At 37.0% G+C, this 16941-nt stretch overlaps 1 protein-coding gene and 1 long non-coding RNA gene across 6 annotated transcripts in view; one reads left to right on the top strand and one right to left on the bottom strand.

The window, feature by feature from the left end:
- Positions 1–5286: 5286 nt before the first annotated feature.
- On the bottom strand, positions 5287–15570 carry LOC118997858 (uncharacterized). The gene is made up of 3 exons (XR_005068737.1): positions 15560–15570; positions 6443–6447; positions 5287–5654 (listed from the first exon to the last, which is right to left on the bottom strand). It is a non-coding gene; the product is annotated as an uncharacterized LOC118997858 (long non-coding RNA).
- The window catches only part of RFX3 (regulatory factor X3), a 282830-nt gene continuing 274761 nt past the window's right edge, over positions 8873–16941 (top strand). For 4 of the 5 annotated variants that reach the window (XM_037061751.1, XM_037061753.1, XM_037061750.1 and 1 more), the window contains exon 1: positions 8985–9035. The gene's annotated coding sequence lies outside the window, so the exon portion shown is untranslated. Of the gene's footprint in view, positions 9036–16941 lie in introns of all 5 variants that reach the window. The other variant, XM_037061756.1, reaches the window with a different exon arrangement.

The raw sequence follows: 16941 nt of genomic DNA, 5'->3' as shown, positions 1-16941 counted from the left end.
AATAAATACCCTGATCTCACTTCCCTCCCTCCCTCCCCAGTCTTCTGCCAGTACTGCCCACTGATGGAAACCATGGAGAATGCAATATTGTGGTAGCCCATGAAGACTGGCCTTCTAGAAAGAGTGAAGAAGACTAGAGAGCGAATGAATCTGAAGAAACAAAGAGAAGATATTTAGTACAGGGAGGAACTTTCACATTTAGCGGGTTTTTTTAAAATCCATCTTCCTCTCTTCCTTGTTCCCTATGTTGGACATCCTACCCTATATGTGTCCACAACTACTGTAGTTCATATAGCAGGCCCTCGATAAACATCTGGGAATTGAGTATTTTTCGTTCTCAGTAATTCCAAGTACTGTTGATATTTCCTTTCCACTAGTTTTTAGAATATATCCTCTCAATATCATAGCCTTAATCCAAGTCTGAACTATGCTTAGCCTCTAGGACTACAACTCCCCTCATGGTTTCTTCTTGGTTCATCCTCCACAAATGAAAAACAAGCAAAGTGAATCAATGCATGAAAACACAATACTTTAAAAAAGGTCACAGCAATCACCTCTATTGACTAGACTTTCTGTTCACCTTTTTCCCTCTCTCACCTTTATCCTGACTCTTTAAACCTGACATTGGATTAAGATTGTGGATATTTAAGTAAGGTTCCTGTCAACTTCCTTTTCAAAATTATTAAAACTTCCAGCCTACTTCACCTGTTTCTGACAGGTAAGCATTATATCTTTTGAATTCTACAATAAACTTTTAGGATAGTTCTTTTCCGAATATGATTGCCAAATACAAGAATGTGGCTTTTTCAAAAGATGCTAATAAGTTGTAATGTTTTGATTATACAACTAAATTAACAAAAATATTCTCCCAGAATTACTCCTGTTTATGTTGGATACTTCCTTGGTTTACTGTCAGCAGTGAGAACACCTACTCAGATAAAGCTCCATTCGAGATCTAATTATTATGCATCATTCAGTTCTGTCATCTTTCTAGGTGGTTCCTCAGAAGGTGATGTATTTTCTGGGCTGAATTACACTGTTGGGACACTGAATCCATAGTGACTCGAAAGAAAATGATATGGTTATTTTATATAAATTTACATTTCATCTTTTCAATTTGAGCAAGAATTTAATCTTAAAAATTATTCATTTTTAAAAATAGGCAAGTTTAAACTTATGAAAAATTCCTTGTCAGGAACTTTTATGTATCTTTTAAAATTACTCACATTAATATTCCTTATCTTTCATCAATCTTCACAAATTAATGTTCTTTCTTAAGAGTTATTTCTTCTGAAGAATGTTATCATATTTAATATGTCTATAATTATTGTGTCACACTCTTAAAGCTACAGTATCCCTATCATGTAAATACAAGTTAATAACTAGGTAAAGATTATAGAGCCAAGTTAGTGTACTGAGTTCAAGTACACTTAAATCATCTTAGAAAATAATTTTTCTGTTGTTTATTTTTTCCTGATATTTGTGAAACTAGTATCCAGAGTTAACTATAATTTTATGTCAGTTGGTTTCTATATATTCTGCTTAACAATCCTCTCCTCCATCCGTAAGAAGGAAAAACAAGCTAGTACAAATTGGGTTAAATTCAGTTTTCCTACTATATTTCATGGCTATTTTATTCATAAGTACTATGCTCAGGGCTTATATGTTCCTCAAGGTCCTCTCAAAATGTTGGAGATCTGAAAAAACACATGGAAAGAAAGCTGCAAATCAAAATAAATAATTAGATGTGTACAATACTTATGCTATTTATAAATTCTTAGCTGTTTTTTTAAAATGTGCTGTATGGGTGCATTTTAATGTTTATTATTCTCAATTATAGTTTATTAACTATGCTATTACAGTTGTCCCAATTTTTCTCTTTGCCCCCTCTCCACCCAACACCCTCCACTCCTTCAGGCAATCCCCACACCAATGTTCATGTCCATGTGTCACGCCTATAAGTTTTTTGGCTACTCCATTTCCCGTGCTGTACTTTACATCCCCATGGCTGTTCTTTAACTACGTATTTGTACTTCTTAACCCCCTCACCTCTTCACTCATTCCCACATACCCCCCCTTCCATCTGACAACTGTCAAAATGCTCTCGGTACCCATGATTCTCTGTTCCGTTGGCTTAGTTTATTTTTTAGGTTCAATTGTTGATAGGTATGTATTTATTGCCATTTTATTGTTCATAGTTCTAATCTTTTAATGTTTTATATGATATGGGACTGGGGAGTCTCTGAAACCAAGTTCTAATCAGTACTTTCACATTAAGCCAGGTTTATGAAAGTCTTCTTTTAAAAAAATTTTTATTTATTTATTTTTAGACAGAAGGGAAAAGAGGGAGAGAGGGAGAGAAACATCAATGTGTGGTTGCCTCTCACATGCCCCCTACTGGGGACCTGGTCCACAACCCAGGCATGTGCCCTGACTGGGAACTGAACCAGCAAACTTTTGGTTTGCAGGCTGCGGCTCAATCCACTGAGCTGCACCAGCCAGGGCTGAAAGCCTTAAAAATGACCTTAATCTCTTTTATTAAAGAAAATACTAGGCTGTTTCAAACAGTACTTGGAGGCAAGGGTTCTAAACATTCCACTGTACAATGTATATCTTTGTGCTTTTTGTTTCTCAAAAGTTATTTAGCAAACAAAACAGTTTTGGAAAGATATTCCATATGTATAAACTCCCTCTTCAAAACAAACAGAAAGGACAAACACATAATTTGAGTTAATTATCTTTATTAGTGGCTGAAGTTGGTGAAAAACATTTAGAACGGTAAAAAAAAATTCAGTCATGTTTTAAGAGTTGACATATGAATTGAAAAACATTTTAACTGTAGGCTTTATAGTGTATTGTGATGAGGTAGGGAGGTTGAGACATACAACATGTTCCAGTGGGAAGATACTTTTTGCATACTTAAGATAGGAATAATGGCCTTACCGAAACTTTGGGGATATCACTTCCAGCCTGTACAGTACATTAAAGAGAAAAAATATACAGGTAAAGGGAGAGGGGGAGTCTGCCTAATTTTTTTGTTGAAGACTTTGGATCAAATAAAATCACTTTTGATAACTTTTTGATAATAATTGAATAAAATACTTTCAGCATATATTAGCATTAATTGCTGATTAAGTTACAGGAATTAATCTCTAAATCAGCTCGTTTATCTTGTAAAAATCTATTTGAGGGCCAAAAAATTTGTAAGAAATGCTGATAGAAGTAGCTATTATTTATAGTAAGCATTTACTCCACCAAAAAAATTTGTAACTTCACAGAAGTGTTACATGAACATATATGGTATTTTGAACCAATTCACCTGGTGTGCTATCTGAAAATCCATGAAAATGAGAATTTTAGGAATTAGATCATTCAAGTCTTTTAATTCTTGATTTGTTAATGTTTCCTTCCACCTCCAAAACCTTGAGTGTTAACTGTTATCCAAAGAGTTTACATGACTTTCTCAACCTGGTCACACTTAAAAGCAAAATCTCTAATACTCCTAATGTTACTCAGAAGAAAGTTATATAATCTTCACCATGTTCAAGCTATTGCAATTCCAGTAGAAATATAGGCAAAATTATCTTTAATCAGCTAGAGTTCATTTTAAGCCCTCAAAAGCAATTCCTTTGGTTTATAGATTTAGTCAGGATTAAAAAGTGGTAAAAGTCATTTCTTTCATCAGCAAATCAACATGTATGGTCATACTAAACACATAGTTCAAAGTTTGCCAAGGATAACCTTATTACCTATTACTTATCCTTTTCTCTGTAGTGATGAATGAAAATATTAAGAAAAAGGTAGGTAATACAGTAATGTTCTTCTTTTAGCATTTCTACATTAGAGTTTGAGGGCAGGTATTATTGACATGTAATGCATATATGATGTGCATTATATTTAATTTTGATAATTGTAAACACATGTAAATACTACTTTAATCAAGATCTAGAATAGCATTTTCTAATAGAATATCTGTAGTAATAGAAGTGTTGTGTTTTTCTACTGTCCACTTGCTAACCACTAGACACATAAGGCTACTCAAAATGGGGCAAATATGCCTGTAGAACCAACTTTTAAATTTCATTTAACTAATTTATAATTAGATTTTAATAGCCACATGCAGATGGACAGGTGGTATTTCTATCACCCTAGATAATTCCCTCATATTCCTTTCCAGTAAATTCTACCTCATCATCCCTACCATCATAGGAGAACACTAAATAAAGATTAGGTTTTCCTGTTTTCCAATTTTACATAAATGGATTCATATTATATGTATTTTTGTGCCTTCTTTTGCTAAACATGTCTTTGTAATTCATCCATAATTTTGTGTATCGTTATTAAGTTCCTTTTAATTGCTCAATAGTATTCCATTGTATGAATGTTTTTCTATCGTCATTCTATAGACATTTTCCAATTATTTGGTTTCAAAGCTGTAAATATTATATTTAATGTTCTGCATTAATTGAGGAGAAAAAGCTACATGCTTTTTCAAAAGATATTTTGATCTTGAGAAAAGAGAGTCAATTTATAATTCTATCATCATCTTTCTGTGCTGGGGTAAAAATGAAACTCCACATTATATATATAAAGAGGGATATATCTCAGGACTGCTGATTAAATAATTAGTTGATATTACTTACAGAAAATACATGTAGAAGGACAAATCTATCAGGAAAAAAATTGCAATGTTTTCAAAACCAAAATACACTTTGGGTTGGGATGGGTAGAGTTGGGGGTGCTCTAGAATGACAAATTATGTGTAGCTTTGAATTACCTTGGCACCCATCATTCCCTACTATTTTTGGTATTGGGTTGGCCAAAACTCCATTTCATTTTCCATAAAATAAAAGACACATCTTTCATTTTCACCAATAACTTTATTGATTTGGATATTTTGAGTGTGTCAGCTATTTCCCACTATTGGCTTCTAGTGAGTAGGTAGAGGCCAGGGTGCTGCTAAACATCTTCCAATGCATAAGACAGCCCCACAGCAAAAAAATTTTTGGCCAAAATGTCAACAGTACCAAGAAACTTCACAAACTACTTTTGACACATTTGATCAGTCACCACTCTTCTCCACACAGTGCACAAATCATTTTTGGATTTCAGTTATGTGTTTGCCTTTCTTGAAATAGTAAAAGCATAATACACTGAAAATGTTGCATGTCTTCTTCTATCTTCAGTATTAAAATGGCTGCACAAAAATTCACCAATTTTGGTAAGTTTTTTTGAGTGCTGTCATAATATACAATCCAACAAAATTGTTTCAAAATAAGTTAAAGACAGCTAAAGCACTACTAAAGCCATTGTACAGAAAGAACTAAGCAAACTTTGGGCCAACCCAATATATGTATCCAAAGAATTTCAGGTCTAGTAAAGATAATTACTAATCCAGTAGTCTAATTCCCCAGTCTAATTCTGCATGTCATAAGTAATCAATACATATTGGTTGAAATAAAATAATTTATTTCACATGAGAACTAAGACTCTAGATGCCTCTCAATTGAAGAAAACCAGTAATATAATCAAGTGGAAAGTTTTTAAACAGATTTCTGCTTTATAAAAGGATTCACTACAAATTCAATGATAAGCTGCCACAGACTAATACATTAATTTCAAAACTCTCATACATACAAGTGTTCAGAAGTAAGCTGTTACCTTTTCATGTGCAGTTCTTCCTTCAGCAAATACTGATGTTAATTTATTAGTTATTGTAGATATCAACAGGAGGAAATAACAATAGATAATACTGAAAAGGAAGTTAACCCTTAAGAACGTACTAAAGTAATTTATAAAGTATTTAATCTATCCATAAATAATGAGGGCTTTGTATTTTTCAAGAGGTTCAGATATAAATGAGTTAACTGATGTCTCTACCAATCACTCCAAGCTGAGAGCAAAATCAATCTAAGTTCAAAGGACACAAGATTTTAAATTCTCAGATACTTTGAACATTTTGTAGACAGGAACTATATCTGTACCATTTTATGTACTGAACAAATAATTACTTCATTGACAGTTTACTGAATTTGTCAAGGAATGTAACATAGTTTTTTCTTAGGTACCTTTTACTATCAAGCCCAGTGTGTAATGTACTGTAAAAGGCACTAAATGTTAGACACTGCTGATCTTTTCTGTGATGTCTTAACAAATAATTTATTTCTGAAATATATGCACAATTTATGTAAGGATACAACTATGTAGCTTAAAATTGACCAAGAAAAAGATCCTATCAGGCTGATTATAGGCAAAGATATTTCTAGGTTCTTTCATAACTAGTTGTAGCACAAAACAACACATGTGTGCTCTCAAATCTATGCTTGAACTGGCTGGTTTGTTAATTCAGTGTGGTGGTAATAACTAAAAAGTTCACATTATAGTAACCTTATCCTGGGTAGAAGTCATATAATCAATTATCCTAAAACAAGGGGAAATAAACCCTAACTTTTAAAGAACTCACTTTAGAAAATTTATCTATATATATCCTAACTCAAGAATATAGGCCACATCAGGTAGGTTTTTTAAAAAGTCTGTTAAGCAGCTTAAAATTGATGTTGCAATGTCCTTGCACAAAAGTCACACACTTTTTCTAAAGGAGATTTCCTCAAAGTACTTATTTATACTCTTGAGACAGTTTTGCTTAAGCTTCATTATGTGGTTTTCTTGCCTGCGGATTAAAAGCAGTAAATTAAAAGGGTGAAGAGGATAATAGCACTATGTTCACTGACAGCAGTAAGAAGCAACAGCTGACTGTGGGGAAAAGGACAGGGCAACTACAGCGGACAATAGGACTGAAAAAGCAAAGCTTCTCAGAGCTGTGTAGTGTGAGCAAACAGCCCCACACACCAGTACGGGGACAGAGGACTCCATCTGCAAATGTAATGAAGTGAGTATTCATAATGACCACCAGTTTTCATTCACCTGGGATGCATACCGTACTTCCTATATGTATGTCGAAGTTATTCTTCCAAATCTGGAGTCTAACTGCGGTTGGTAAGCACACTCATTTTACTTAGACTAGAAGAGCCTATTACCATGGCGGATCCTGCAACCTTTAAGCTTTAGCTTTGTGCTCACCACTGGTCACTGTTACACTGTAATACATTATTATAAGAACCTCTATAACTCATTACAAAATTACCGAGGGCAACCACGTAACTTTCTCAAATCGATTGTTTAAATAGTTGGTTCCAAAATACCCTTACCTAATATTCCATAATAGGACACAAGAGCCATAAATTAAAATCACTGACTTTAAAGACTGTGTCTGTTTTCTCTAAAATATTATGTGTAAAGTGCTGTTGTGAAGATTAAATGAAATGAAGTACGTAAAACACTAAGCACGATGTCTAGAGCAGTGTAAGACCTCAGTAGCGGTCGCTATTATTACTGTGAATTTATGTTGGCCCAAATCCCTTATTTGGTAGGTGCAAAAAAACTAAGCCTCAAGAGTAAGACCGACTTCCTAAGGTTCTGCTTGTAATGTTATTGTCTCAGATAAGCAGCTTAGTCGCACGGGTGAGGTCTGCGGTCCTGGCGGGGTCCCGGGGCAAGCGCCTGCAGGACGCCGGCTGCAGAGGGTTGGGGACCCTGAGCTGTTGGACGCAGGGGGCTACCAAGCTTGGCTGGTTATAGCGACAGCTACTTGGGTGCTAACAACATCCATCCCAAACGAAAGCCATTCGTGTGTCTCTATGCAGCAGGTTGTCACGTAACCGGGTTAAGCTGAAATTCCAGCTGGGTCAACTTCAAAGCGGGACAAGCACTTTACTTAGGGGCTAAAGATAAAGAAACTACCTGGGTGCTACTTCAGGAAGGTGTAAGCAACCCACCCTCAGCGCCTTTCGCGGAGGGGGGTTGCCATGCCTTTTCACATCTTCCGAGGAGGGCAGTTTCTTGCTGCTGATGAGCACTGAGCTCCTCGCCCCCCCGGAAGCAGGGAGCGACGACCTCGCCTCTCCGCGGTGGAGGGCCGGCCCACCGCCGACTTTCCCATCTGCGCGCCAAGCCGCGGCGGGACTGCGGGAGAACCGCGCGCCGCCCACACGCCCCCGGGCCCGCATGCTCTAAGATGGCGGCCGCGGCCGCTCGCTCACGCCTCGCGGTCCGCACTCCTCCGAGTCGTGGCCTCAGAAGGCGGGAGCCGGCCAGGGCGCGGAAACCGAAAGGGCGAAGGCGGCTCGGGCCCTCCAGTGCAGCGCGGGTTCCGAATCCCTGAAGAGTCTAGGCATCCACCAGGAGGCGGATGCAACTAGGAACACCGCCTGCGCCTTAGAAACGAAGATTTTTAAAAAGGGAAAAAAGGGGGAGGTGGGAGACAGTAGCGGCAGCACATCCGGGACCCTCCGCTCCGGAAATGACGTTTTAGGCGGGGCGGGGGAGGTGGCCGCTCTTCAAATTAGGTTCTACTTTCGCGTTGTCTGTCTCTCCAGAAAGTGTATAGAATTGCACTCAACACTTTCCGTTCTGGGGTTGTCCCTTTGGCTCCGGCGACTCGGGGGCTTTTATGCACAAAGCTTGCTGCTGGGTCTCGCAGGTCTTCTTTCCCAGAACGTACCCTTCGCACCACGCCCCTCAACTCCCAGTCTAGCCTCACTAGAGCATGTGGTAGCTGACTGACGAGAAGGCTCTGGGGTAACTCCAGATTCTGCCAAAGCTCCGAGTATCTTTAGTCGGAGTCCTGAACCTCCACCACCTGTCCCACAGACCGGGACCTGGGGCTGTCAGTCTAGGGGCTGAGCCCGCCTTTTCCGGCGGCTCGCCGGCCCGCCTCCTCCTCTCTTCCCTCCCCCACCCCTCCCCTTGCGAGTGTCTCCCTCTCCCTTTCGCTCTCTCTCTCCCTCTCTCTCTCTTTTGTGAGTTATAGCAACCGTTGCCTTGTGAATCAAGCGCCATAGTCACCGTAGTCCTGGCGACTGTTACCCATCAACAACAACTACTCCTCTCCTCCTCCTCCTCCTCTTCCTCCTCCTCCTCCCCACCACCACCATCTCCATCACCCACCAACAACACCACAATAATCCACAGCCAAGGTGAATATTCTTCGGTCTCTACATGTGTGTGGATGCGTGTGAACGCGTGTGTCCGTGCGTGTGTGTGTCCGTGTGTGCGAGCCGAGTGTGGCTGTGCGGGGTCTCACTCCTGACACCGGGGACTGTGCCGCTGCGGCGCCGCTGCCGAGGGGATCGGTCCCCCGGGCTTGTTTACAATGGACCGTGCGCGCCGCGGCTGGGTCGGGGGTGTGGGCGCCGCGCCGCCAGCCCGCCCGCCGGCCCCGGCCCTCCGCGGCCGCGCTTCAGGGATGGAGTGGGAGCTCGGGGGGCTGCGAGGCGAGCGGGAGAGGGAGCCAGTTTTCCGTCGCGGACGGTGGAGCTCTCTCCTAGGTCTCGTCTGAGGAGGCGAGTCAGGTGAAAGCAGAAGGAATTTTCTTCTTTTTCAAAGCTGCTTGTTTTCTGCTCCTTTCAAAACCGAAATAGACAACAGTGTGCAAGGGGGACACTAGAGCTGATGTTTTGTTGTTGTTGTTGTTGTTCACTTTGTGGGGCCTTGCTAAAGGTTTTGTTATTTTTACCCTCGTACAAGGGTGAACTTTTTCCCACCGCCCATTCCCTTCATTTTTGCCCCTCTATGCCTTGTGCTCAATGGTCTGCTCTTCTTTTACCGTCATCAGCTGCACGGTTTTCTTTCTTCTTTTTTCTTTTAAAACTGTGTTTTCTTTGTGCTGCAAACAGTCCTTATATCCATTCAACACTCTTCCCTGCTCCTCTTTCTTCTCCCCCCACACCCCTCGCGCACATCGGAACCTGGGGCCTCTTCGCTGCACTGGGAAGGAGATTTTTTAAAAAGTCTCTCTCCTCTGTCTTGGTGTGTGTGTGTGTGTGTGCGCTTGTGATTTAAACCGGATGCGGGGCATCTGTGATACTTGGGCTAGTAGTTATTGACAGTGCTTTATCTTTCATGTGGAGCCGGGAGGGGTAGAATGAGGTTCCATTTCACTTTGATGAACCTCCTTCCCCACCGTGGAGTGTTGGCGGTGTTCGTTGTGGTTGTAAGACTTTGTGTGGATAAACACACGGGGAAAGAACAGGAGGAAGCTTTGTGAGAATTCGGGTTACAATGTTACTTGTGACAGTTACGATACTTTAAAGAGGTTTCTTCCCCCCCCCCCAATCTTCTGTGTTCGTTTTTCTTTGAGAGTTGAAATTGAAGTCAAGTTGTTCATAAAGAATGTATGAAGCTTCTCAACTTGAAACGTGTGTATATTTCACTTTCTTTATGGTTGTTAAGGTCTAGGCATGTGTCTACTTAACATATTCTTTACTTATTTTTGGCATGCTTTGGACAGGGACTTAAACCTGGTGAGGGGAGAGAACTTTCTCCTTTTCAAGTCTCTTAAAAAAAAACAATTTTTCTCTGTAGATTTGAGATTTGTAGATATCAGTCCTCAAGTAGTAGGGCTTTTGGTTAGAGGTAACTGCTTTCTAGATCATTTTTCACTGTAACGTTTAATTAATAGATTATCAGTAAAAAGTTTTGATAATGAATGTGTGCTAAAACAAATATACTATTATTCTTGTACATACTGAAGTTTTCAATTTAGAATTTTAAAGTGCTTATTTAAATAGCCTTTTAAACAGTAAACACATATTGATTTACCTGACAGAGCAGCCTCTGAATAATGTGACAGTATTAATTATTCTTGAGATTGTCAATGAGCAGGTTGAGTAATTACAATGCTATTAAGGCTAATACTTTGTAAAATAAAAGTTTGGTTTAAAAAATTTTTTTCTCTTCCAGTTCATTTCCTTGTGATAGCTATTTTAAATGAGGATGGTACTTGGGTCTAAAGTCTTTCTCTCCGAGCACTCAAATTCCTTTATATTTTATTCAGCCTCCCCTCTGCCATCTGTGTTCCATGCAAATCACTGATACTAACTTGTATTTTTTTTCCTGTTCAGATGAGTGTCAAATGCCTGAACACTTTTGGATGGTGAAGCTCCTGGGTCCCATAAACTCTCTCTGAAGTTAATAGGAGTTTTGCTGTCTTGAGACAGCATCAGACCTTATGCCATTTACGTAATAGGTTTTCAGCTGAGTAGATTATATGCTATAATGTTATGGTTTAGCATTTTTATTTGCAGTGTCCAAGTACTTTTTGAGGCATTTTGTTTATTCTAGTAATCTCAGGTTCAGTGATTTATACTTTCATTCATAAATTGATTTGAGAGCAGAAGTTAAATTGAAGTGTTTTCTATTTTTAAAAATACATATATAGTATAAAAGTTGCTGTTAGAGATGCTTTGGGCTCTATGATGGCAATATTATTCATATGGGCTGAGAATATAATAAGCAGAAATAATAGAAACTGATAAATTTTAAAGTGTAATACAAGGATAAATACTTAGCCCTTCATTTATTCTTTCTGTGGTATTTATCTGAGGAGGGACTATGTTATATATTGGTATTCTCTGTTCTCAGTTTTTAGACTAACAGAAATCTCTGAAAGTGAGTGAGTACACGTTAACACTAAAGATATTAATTAAGAGTCACTTGTAGCTTGTTTTTAGTAGCTGAATATCTATGATTCATTATATGTCATAATACTTATCTCAGTCTTTTTAGATTGTTTGGCCAATGAATTGTATTAATCTGTTTAGGCATATTTTTGTATTACATTCACATGTATAATATAGTAAACTAAAGTACATTCCTAAAATGCATCATCCTATAATTTTTTCACTATGTAGGGTTACATATACCTAGTTTTAAAAATAATATTTATTTCTTTAGTATTCAAGTAGTCCCATACTCTGCTTAGGTACTCAAAAGGTTTATAGTTCATGAGTTTAATACAACTTAACCCTAAACAAAAAATATACCCTAAGCAAAGTTAATGTGACATTTTTTACTATTAAAATTTAGCAATTAAAAGTGAATGAATCATAAACTAAGATAGATTTAATGTATTGTTTAAATAATATGTTTTACTTTTGGTAAACCATGTTATTATTCTTGAGAAAGTTGATTTTGTGTGTGTGCTTTCCTTGTATTTCCAGCTAAAAAAAAATCAGTAAATAGGTAGAGTATGCTTTTGGTTTTCAAATTTTATGAAGACTATGTGTGTGTGTGCGTGTGTGTGTGTGTGTGTGTGTGTGTGTGCATGCATTCAAAAGGGCGGATATACAGCATCAGGTGTGTGGGAAGAAGTAAAAAAAACAAAACCCAACTTTTCTGAACAGTCCAATAGGAATATTAGTTTGTTCTTCGTATTGTAGTGAGACTGTCTTAAGAGAAATGAGAATGCTAAAGAAGTAAACTTAAATTTAGAAGTCTCCAAAGAAGTAAACCTTTAAATTATGAGGAGTCTATTGTTTTTTTTTGTTTTTATGTTGAGCCCTAGCCTAAAAATCTACTTTGTTACCTTAAAAATAGTTTCCCTAATGCAACCATTTACCATTAATTCTTTGTTACAAATTCCTACTGGCTATCAAAAACCAGATTTTAAATTCCTTTCTGTTCACAGGTGCATAGTGTTCCCGTATTTTGGATTAAATAGATTTGACTAAATCAAGCTTGTTAGAGACAGATGGCTGCTTTAAACAGGTGTCACTTTAATTTCTAGTGCATTGTGTTGGGGACTTCCAATGGTTCACAAAAGGACTGTCTAAAGCAGGTGGCATCCTTTGCTTTGTCCTTAGTAAAGTATACTTTTGGAGTTAATTACTTTCCTAGGAAAAGTTTTTTTAAGTAAAAGTTTTGATCTATTCATAGTAAGATTTGTAATTTAATATAATTTTTATTTCTGAGTATTATTCTATTTTCAAGCTATATGAGTTGCACAGACTTTCACAAAACACTTAAAAATCCTTACTAGTGCTAATAAATTCCCTTGACTTCAGAAAAAGTACTCGGGCACTTTTCATAATTAGTCAAATTCATCCGAAGCAAGAAGCAAAGGCACGATTTGAATACAGTAAAATTTGGTTAACTTGACAAATTAACTTTTGCCATCCCATATGGAAAGAATGTTTTTTGGTAGCACTGTTTTAATTTGAATGATAGATGTTGGAAACCAGTGTTGTTTTTGTTGTTTCATTATTTTAAATATTTTTCAAACTCAAACATTTTTCTCACCTACTTGAATTGTTAGTATAAAGTTTTTAGTGTTCTTTTTAAATGAAAATTGTTTTTAAGCATTAGTGTTTAAAAATATGTACTGGAGTAAATAAAAGCATATGAACACTGATTGATAAGGTTCAGTTTTACTCTGGTTCTATCCGTGTGGGAATTTTATATATCTTTTAACAGACGCACCAGAGGGTGCTGTGCTGTTTGCAACATGAGATTATTATCAATAAAAATGTGAACTGATTAGAACTTTTATTTAAGGAAAAATTTAATTATATGTGCATTCAATCATGTAATAGCCTTATTTATATGTATTTTACATTTAATATACTGTCTTAATTGGCAGTTTTGTATCAAAGCCTGCCTTTTTCTGTACTAATGTGTATTAACACAACATAAAACTGTATCAAGATTGATACCAAGATTGATATCTTTGACCTAGTTTGAAAAGCAGCATTAGTCCAGTAGGCATATACATCGATCATATTCTTAGGCAGGTGTTTCAGTTTCCGTATGAAAATTTTTAGTTTCACTTGAGAATCATGCTATTTTGGTAGTATGGCTTTGTACTCTGTAAATTTGCTGTTATTGGCACATAGCAATGTATTGTATATTCTTTAACATGTTTATATGACATGAGTAGTGATATGCTTTTTATGGTATGCTCTTTAAAAAAGCTACCTCAAAAGTACAAATGGCAATAATATTTATCAGGCTAATTAAATCAACAACAATAATAATATTAAAAATTATAGGGAGAATGCCGCCCCCATTTTATGATGTTGAAGTAGCCTGGTGTGAATGTTTAATTGAGCTTTATTATCTGAAAAGTTTTATTATTTTCAAAGATTTTATTTATTTTTTGAGAAAGGGGAGGAGAGGGAGAAAGGCAGGGAGAGAATGCCAACATGAGAAACATGCCTCTCCTACGTACCCCAACTGGTGACTGAACCTGCAACCCAGGCATATGCCTGACCTGGAATCAGACGGGTGACCTTTTGCTTTGTGGTACAATGCCCAGCCCACTGAGCCACAATGGTCAGGGCTAAAAAGTTTTAAATTCCCTAAACTGGAAGTGATCTATCTGAATATTTTGTTCATTAAGAGTTTTTTTAGGAGAATAATTGAATCCAATCTCTTGGGGTTTGGTTGCATCATCAATTTTCCTTCCTTAGCAGTGTGTACTGTAAACGATATATAACTGAAACAGTGGTAGTTGCTGTGTTCCTCAAGAAGCTTAGGAAATTATGGTTACATCATACACACTTTTTTCCTCTAGGTAGTGGATTTATCTATACTGTATCTAACATTTAACTGTGATCAGCAAAACATGATATTTTTATGAAGTACCTTTATCAGGCATAGAATCCAAGTGTTGGAGTGCCACAAAAAATCCAAAAAATCCATAGAGAATAATATTAATTTTAAATACTAATCTTATTAAGTTAAGTTAGTCATTTGTCTTTTAAAATGTGGTCCTAATGTTTACCATTTAGTTTATGCCACTAAGATTTCTAAAGTATATTATATTGTTTTAAACTTTTATATTTGAAGTTTTATATTTCATATGAAAATAAAAGATGTACTTATTGAAAACAAATCAGTTAAAATTGAAATATATTTAGAGGATCAAGTAGGTCTGTGTTTTGTTCTTCAAATCAAGGGCAGAAGTATACTGGTCAAGAACACAGACTTTGGAGTCAGATTTCAGTTAATCTAATTAGCAGTGGGACCTTGGACAAGTTACTTTATTTTCACCTGCCTCAGTTTTCTCATCTGTAAAATAGGATCAGTCTTAACAAGGGCTCTGTGAAGATTAAAGAGGATAAATCATGTAATGTGCTTTGTTCAATATTTGACACAATACATGCTCAGTACATACTGGTTCTTACTATGGAATACTAGAAGATACCCATTCTAATCGTTATGCCATTTAAGAATCCTTTCAATATGCTCCTAATCATCTTCCCAGTGGCCCCTAAGGTTTGAAAGACTGTGCCTACTCTTCTATGCTCGTTAAATAGTTATCCCCCCTCCCTTTTCAAAAATAAAGGCACAAAACTATCAACCACAGGTTTGGATTACCATTAGATAACCAGTCTTGTCATTTCACTGAATTAATAGAACACTAACCCAAATGATGTTTTAGTTTTGCTCTGAAGCCTTAATTATAATGGATTTCTTTTTCCTGTTCTGAGGATCTTAGACTGGGAACTAATGGTGCAACATTTCATATACTCTTCCACTTCTCATTGTCCGGTGTGTATTTTCTTTTTCATATCTGTTATGGATGAACTCATTAGAAAACACATTGAGCTTTATTTATATACTTTATACAAAACACAGTCATCAATATGAAACAATAGGTAGCTGTTTCAAGATGAGTTCATCAAGAAATTATTCTATAATTTAATAATGCATTGTTTACCATTATTTTACTAAGGGCAGTAAAATGTATGAAGTCACCACTTGTATACCTGTAGCAATAAGTAATTTTGGAATAATTTTCCAATTTTGAGGTATAGTAACATTGGAACATTATGCAGTGAACATTATAATATGAAATTGTATAGGAAAATATCAACTTTGGCTCCATTTCTTTGGAATTTAAAGATGTTTAAAGAAACATTTTACTTGGCTGCTATGTATAAAGTTGTTATTTAGTAATTTATAGTATAGATTTGTTCTTAAGCAATTTATTAAGAGAGGATTTTGTTCTCATTTTAGAGTAATCTAAAATAGCCCTAATCTTTCTCAAACTGGAAATGTCATTTATACATTCCGACTGGAAGTTTACTTGATACCGTGTGTGTCGTCTTTGCTGAAGCGTTGCATATTGTACAGGCTTTCCGTGTGCCTCATCTCACCTACTGCCGTCCTCCCAGTCCTGTTGTGTTTAATTAACTCTTTGACTCCTTTTACATTGTTTTATAGATAATTAGCCCTGACATATAAAGTAGGCAGGTTCAGCTCAGTCATCTCCTCTGCTTCCTTTCTCCAATGAATTTGACATATATTTTTAAATGAATTTTTGGGAAAAGGCTAAGAAATGTGACTTAGTTGGTAAAGTTATATGTCATTCTCACCATTTCAATCTATTATTTTTTTCAATTTCTATACATTTGACTTACCCTTTGAACAAATAATATAATATTGAACCACTAAAGATACAAACCTCGAGCATGATTTTGCTTCAGAACATTCCCTTCCCACTCCTGGGTATGGTCTGGACTCTAGGTTAAATCTCTAGTCTAGTCCAAAAATACTGTGTTTGCACAATCACGTGCCTGCTTATTGCTGACTCTGAGCTCCTGTACTCTTCTTTTTCACTAGTTTTAATAGAAGCTGTAATACCCAGTCAGTATTGTTTGCTTTACCGTGCCTGGTCAAGACTATCAGAGGTTCCTGGTGCTTCCTATTTAAGCAAAAACTGGAAGGGCTAATAGGAGCTGAATCCAGGAAAACTAAGTGTGAGGCAGTTGGCCTGAAAATAAAAGTACCATGAACTGGTGAGAAGAAACATATCAAAAAGTTACATGGAAGGAGAGAGAGTGATTAGGCTAAGAAATAAAGATCTTTAAAAGTGCCAGCCAAAGGAGGGTGGAGGTTGTGCTCTGGTACCCCTGTCACTAAAACCTTAGGCTAAACCCTCTAGCTCTCAGTTTCTCCATCAGTGAAATGAAACAGTATGGGTATGTGATCTCTAAAGCCTTTTTTGGCCTATTAGTAATAGGCTATAATTCCATAATAAGATTGGCACTGCAAAAAGGGAAACATGCCAATAACATCCAGGAATTGGTGTTTCTGGAT

The sequence above is a fragment of the Sturnira hondurensis genome, unplaced genomic scaffold (assembly GCF_014824575.4).
Source record: "Sturnira hondurensis isolate 20B ecotype Veracruz unplaced genomic scaffold, ASM1482457v3 Scaffold0013515, whole genome shotgun sequence".
In the NCBI taxonomy this organism is placed as follows: Eukaryota; Metazoa; Chordata; class Mammalia; order Chiroptera; family Phyllostomidae; genus Sturnira; species Sturnira hondurensis.
This window is presented reverse-complemented; position numbering and strand designations above follow the sequence as displayed.